Source organism: Ochotona princeps, chromosome 1 (genome assembly GCF_030435755.1).
Source record: "Ochotona princeps isolate mOchPri1 chromosome 1, mOchPri1.hap1, whole genome shotgun sequence".
Lineage (NCBI taxonomy): Eukaryota > Metazoa > Chordata > Mammalia > Lagomorpha > Ochotonidae > Ochotona > Ochotona princeps.
Genome location: NC_080832.1, coordinates 116,151,765 through 116,157,926, shown reverse-complemented (window position 1 = coordinate 116,157,926; position 6,162 = coordinate 116,151,765). Strand labels below are relative to the sequence as shown.

General features: G+C 51.1%; 1 long non-coding RNA gene across 1 annotated transcript; it reads left to right on the top strand.

The window, feature by feature from the left end:
• Window positions 1–2,645: 2,645 nt before the first annotated feature.
• On the top strand, window positions 2,646–5,886 carry LOC131481826 (uncharacterized). Its single transcript, XR_009246592.1, has 3 exons — window positions 2,646–2,759; window positions 4,971–5,437; window positions 5,721–5,886. It is a non-coding gene; the product is annotated as an uncharacterized LOC131481826 (long non-coding RNA).
• The last annotated feature ends 276 nt before the right edge of the window (window positions 5,887–6,162 follow it).

The window sequence follows — 6,162 nt, the reverse complement described above, 5'->3', positions numbered from 1 at the left end:
AGCCTGATCCACCCCCAGACACAGATCACACATGGCTCAGCAGGGGCAGAGACCTAACCTAGCCTATCTTATACCTATCTTGGTTCTCACAAGCACCAGTGGGTGCTGGGGTTTAGCCCAATCTGGTTCACCCCAGACCCAGCCCACACTTGCACCGAGAATCACTGCAGTCATGCCCAGACTAGACAGTAGCCCCCACTCTGGCCTTTCACCCACCAGTGGGAACTACAATCCAGCCAGGGCTTCCCCTTTGCTCCCCAACCAGGCCTGCCTTCCAACCATAGATCTTGCACATGCCAGTGGTTGCTCTGACCCAGTTTGACATAGTTCCTCCCCTGTCTTGGCCTTTGTCTGTGGATGCTGCAGCCTGGCCTGACCCGGCCTGCCTCCAGTCCCAACTCTCAGTGGCAAATGCTGGAACCTGGCCCTTCTCAGTATGCTCTCATCCCTAGCTCATACAAACTGGTAGGTGTGTAGCCTAGTCCAGCATGACCTGTGCTCCAGCCTGTTTTTGCCCTTGCCGGTGAGCTAAGGTTTGCTTGATCCTGTCTGGCCTACCCCCTTTCAAAATCAACCCACACATTTGCCATCAGTTGGAGCTACCTTGCCCAGTCTGTCCAACTCCCAGGCCTGGACCATTTGCTCACCAGTCAGAGCTATGACCCACTAGTGGAGTTTTCTAAGTTACCCCATTATGCCTACTCCAAGACCAAGATGTCATTGCCTGGAATAGCCTGCCGCTCCATCTTGGCCTTGTATGAGCTGGTGAATGTTGTGACCCAGCCTGCCCTACACTCTGTTTTAGGATGCATATGCAGGTGCTGCAGCCTGGACCTGCCCAAACTATTCTTGGTCCCTGTACCTGTCAGTGTTGGTAGGTTCCATGGTCACATCTAGCTCAGCCCATCACCACCCCAACTCTTGAGTTAACCAGTGGGACTTGCATTTCCACAGGGTTGGACCCCACCCCCCCAAATCTACCCTTGGACCTGGTTTTCTTGCATGCTAATTAACGTCATGGCCCTGCCTAATGTGAACTGTCTGTTCTGACATTCAGTCAGGTACTGGGATCTAATCCTGCTAGACAGGCCCCCAGCCTTAACTTTCCTGTGGGCAGGTGTGTGTGGTGGTCAGCAATGTTCCATGCTAACAAGCCCAACTCCGGATTCCCATGTGAGCTGGTACATAAGTCTGAGCCATACAGATCTTGCAGTCTCTCCCCTCTAAACCACCCACCATGTCTCAGTCCCCTCGCTAACCTGCAAGTACAGTGGCCCTGTTATTGAGTGTCCCTCGGGATTTATTCTTCACCTACAGTGACCTTATCCATGGATGTCCCTAGATAGTAATTCCAGACCCCCAAGACCCCAGAGGTTGCCACCAGGCGGCCAAAGGGCTAAGTCCAGGATTCACCCACATATTAACAGCAGTGGACAGGGAGCTAGGATTCCCAGCACAAAGCCTGGCTTGGCATGGCCATGTGGCTGGGATATTCAGTCACCTACACACCTCTGAGCAGACTTACTTGGATTCTGCTCACCAACATGGCATCAGTAGGTGGAACCACACATGGTTCTTTCAGGTCTTAGAATGTCAGCTCCAAAAGAACAGAGATTTGTCAATCTTGTTCCAAGGAGCACAATGTCCAGCACAGAATAAATACTCACCAAATAGCCATGGGAAGAATGCCCCATCATCCCTGCTGGTTAGCTTACTGTCATCAGTATTCTCTCCTGAGTACTCTTTCACTTAGACATCATTTTTTCCCTAAATATTTATTTACTTACTTGAAAGTAAGAGTTAGAAAGAAAAAGAGAAATCTTCCTTGGCTGGCTCAGTGGCCATAACAGCTGGAGCTGGACCATGCTGGAGGCAGAAGCCTAGAGCTTCTTCCAGTCTTCCTCACAGGCTCATTTGGGTCATTCTCAGCTCCCAGGCCCTGGAAGCTGCAGAAGCCAGTCCAGTTCTCACCATCTACTCATTCAAGTTCCGTTTTGTGAACCTCTGACTCAATCATACCCAGAGGACCAGGCTCCAGTTCCCCTTCACTTTCCACGTCCAGCCTTTGAAGCTCTGCCCACTGGGGTTTCCTCCTTGCACTCCTGCTTTCTGTTCAGCCTCCCAAGCACTTGAGACCTTTTTATTCAGGAATCCTGGTGCCAAGCTAGACCAGGTTTTTAGTTCCATCTCTGCCTCAGAGGGTGGGTCCCATTTGCACTGACAGCTCTGATCCCTTGAACCACCCTACTTCCTGTTCCTCCGCAGGCCCCACCTAAGGGACCAACTCACGCTCCATCCTCATGATCCTCTTGGCCTCTGGCCCCTCCTTTGAACTTGGGTATTCTGCACAGCTCACAGGAACAACAGGCTGTACAGCCAGTCCCTGCCAAGCCCTGATGATGCTATTCAGGTCTACTTTAAAAGAGAACAGAAAGAAGTAACATTCCCTGCAGGGAGCCTAAGGGAACAGACACCCAGCCTCCCCATCCTTCATCCCCAGACACCTTTGTCCACACCCTCCAGCAAGCTGAAGATATCCTCCTTGGAGACCCACGCTCCTGGTGTTCCAGCTTGCCCATCTCCACCCGGGAACTGCTCTCAAGAACTTCCTGTGGTGCTCTGCCTTCTAGGTCTTCATCACCCCCTGGGACTCAAGACCCTCCCTTTCAGCTCTCTGCACACAGACTGGCTCAAGATGAGGAGAAAAGACATTTTCCCTGCATTCTATTTGTTTCAGCTCCTTCTACTTTTAGGAAATGGTGAGTGATCTGCATAAGAATGCAGGGAGTAGAGTTTGGAGGGAAAAGGCTGGCAACCCCAGATATAGGCGCATCATAGTTGGAAGTGTTTTATCACCTGCAGGAGCTCAGATCCATTTTTTAAAAGATTTATTTATTTTTATTGGAAAGGCAGATATACAGAGAGGAGGGGAGACAGAGAGGAAGATCTTGCATCCGATGATTCACTCTCCACGTGGCCGCAAACGGCTGGAGCTGAGCTGATCTGAAGCCAGGAGCCAGGAGCTCTTCTGGGTCTCCCACAAGGGTGCAGGGTACCAATGTTCTGGGCCATCCTTGACTGCTTTTCCAGGCCACAAGCAGGGAGCTGGATGGGAAGTGGAGCAGCCGGGATTAGAACTGGCGCCCATATGAGATTCTGGCGAGTGCAAGGCAAGGACTTTAACCACTATGCTACCGCGCCGGGCCCCAGATCCATTTCTAATGTCTCTGGCAGTGAGCCCTTAGCCTGTACATGAACACTTCATGAAGCTGCTGTCCCACACTCACACAGCTTTGTTCTCTCTAGAACTTGCTCCATCATGGCATTTGTACTTATTTTCTTCTCTTTTTAAAACAAATAGATTTGTTTGTTTGAAAGGCAGAGTTAGAGAGAGAGAAACTTCCACCTACTGGTTTGAATGTCCTAAGCCGGATTACAGCCAGAAGCCTGGAGCTTTAGCTGAGTCTTCCATATGAGTGCAGGGGCCCAAGGGCTTGAGCCATCCTCTGCTGCTTTTCCCAGGTACATTAGGAGGGAGCTGGACTGCAATTGAAGCTTGAACTGGCGCCCGTGTGGAATCCCTGTGAGGTAGTGGCTCAGTCCACTATACCACAATGCCTGTCTCCCACTCCCATCAGAGCTTTGATTCATTTATTCTATGTCCCTTCAACAACACAAAACAATCTATCCCTTCTCCACACTCTGGCTTCTTACCTCAACTGCTTGCTCAGTTTCTCTCCCTGCTCACCCTAACTGTAATCTGAGGCATCAGCATGAGGCTTTCAGGATTTTTTTTCCGTGAATCAAAATTTGTAATCCTTGTGTTATGCAGGCAGCACAGGCAGAGGTAAGGGGGCAGAACACCTGTGTTCCAAGGGAAGACAGAACCATTGATGAAGTGAGGGTGGCTATGCACCCCGAGGGCCAAGGGTTTGGTGGTTATTGGGGTGGAAAACCAGGGAGGGTAGAGTGACAGGCATGAACTAGAAAGCAAGCAGCCCAGATTCTCACCTCAGCTCTAACTCACCAGCCCAAGGCGGAGGAGCCTGTTTGCCATATGCTGGAAGGTCTTTACTTGTTCAAGCTAAAGCTGGATAGTTTTTATTGGACCATATGCCAAAGTTAAAGTGGTGGCTCTCTAACTACTGGTGCATGAGAATTACTTGCGTATTATTGTTCTTTGCCAGTGCTCCCTGGCTTCTCTCTCTCCTGGAAGAAGGCCCACTACCTGGGTGGGTGTTTGGTACAGCGGCTAAGATGCCACATGGGGACACCTGCATCCATTCGGGAGAGTCTCTGGGTGTGAGTCCAGCCCAGCTCTGACTCCAGTTTCCTACTAGGTGGGAAGCAATGGCAATGCCTGGACTGATTGGATTTCTGCCATTCACATGGGAGACCTGGATTGATCCCCAGAATCCTGGCATTGGCCCTGCCCAGTCCTGGCCATTTGTGGTCATTTGAGGAGTAAACAAGGATCAGGTGCTTTCTCTTTCAAAACATTTTTTAAATTAGAACAATACACAATACCATTAGGAGAATAACCAGATGTGTATGCATGGATGCTTTCTTTGCCACATTATTTATGTGGAGAGTTCCATGAACACTTGGAGCAGAAATAGCATCTCCCCTACCTGCATGACTCCTGACCATGGGCTGGGGGAGTGCATGGGTTCTGGCTGGCTCAGATGACAGACTGCCTTAGTTTAAATCTTTGCTCTATTATCCACTTACTGAGCTGGGACAGTTGCTTATTTATTCAAACCTCAATTTTGATGTGTAGAAAATATGGGTAACAATAGCTCTCGCCTTGTGAAGATTTAAAGAGCTAATCCATGTGTAGCATTTAGCACAGTGCATGGAACACAGTGAGCGCTGAATGATATCAATTATTATTATGATTAGCAATAGAAGTAATGACAGAACCAAACCAAATTTGCAATGGAACTAACCAGCCATCCTTTCCTAATCAGCTATAACTTCCAACGGTAACACCACAGCTGTCACATCCACATCGGCCTCGACTTCCAGTGGTGTCACCACAAGCACCCAGTCCACCTCAACTTCCAGTAAGGTCTCCACAACTGTCTCGTCTACACCAACCTCAACTTCTAGCAGCACCACGACAGCCACCCAGCCCACCTCAACTTCCAGTAAGGTCTCCACAACTGTCTCGTCTACACCAACCTCAACTTCCAGCAGCACCATGACAGCCACCCAGTCCACCTCCACTTCCAGCGGGCTCTCCACAACTGTTCCCCCAGAAACCACCACACCTGGAAGCACTGTGACAGGATCAGCTCCAACTTCCAACGTCACCAGCACAAACGTCACCACTCCAGGACACAGGGGATACCTGGGGCCGTGGGCAGTGGCTCTCATCACCCTGGCCTCTGTGGCGATGGCTCTGATTCTCTCCACGGGGCTCGTCCTTTCTTGCGTGAGTGCATAAGGTGTAGAAAGGGATCATCAGAAGTGAAGAGGGATGTGGGGTAGAGAGAACAGTCACTGTGGGGGGTGAGAAGCCAGAAGAGGGTCCAAGAACAGGACACACAGATAGTCCCAGGAAAACTGAGTACATAGGGAGGAGAGTGATGAGGGTGAGAAGAAGCCCAAGTAACGGCTAGGTAGGGTGGGATGGGGTGGTGGAGGGAGGATGATGGCAGGGGATGGGGAGTGCGGGGGACTGGAAAGACTGAAACACTCCATTCTTGGTTTTCTAGAAAAACTCTTCATGCCTAAGAAATCGCTTCGATGTTGAGCTTTACCGCCCCCACGACTCCAGCTTGGGTTCACGCCCTCTCGGTTACCGTGGAGTCGCAAGTATGCTGAGTGCAGCCGTGAGCGAGTCCAGAGACCAGTGTCCTCCTGTGGTCGTGGAGCTGACTGGGGCCTGAGAACTGCAGGAGGCAGAGGCAACCCCGTCCTGGAGCACGGGGGAGGGAGGGGCCTGGGGCTGCCTTCCCCAGGACTGCCCCGCCCAGCTACACGGCAGCCTAGGCCATGCTCCTGTTTGGTTTGTTTGCCCAGACCAGAAAAAGGAGGATGCGCTCTTGCTGACCTGTTAAATAAAAGTATCTAAGCCGCGTGGGAGCTGGCCTCTGTGGGAGTGTGTTCGTGCCTAGCTGCAAGAATAGAGGGGCCCTGTCTGGGAGCCCCTCTGGG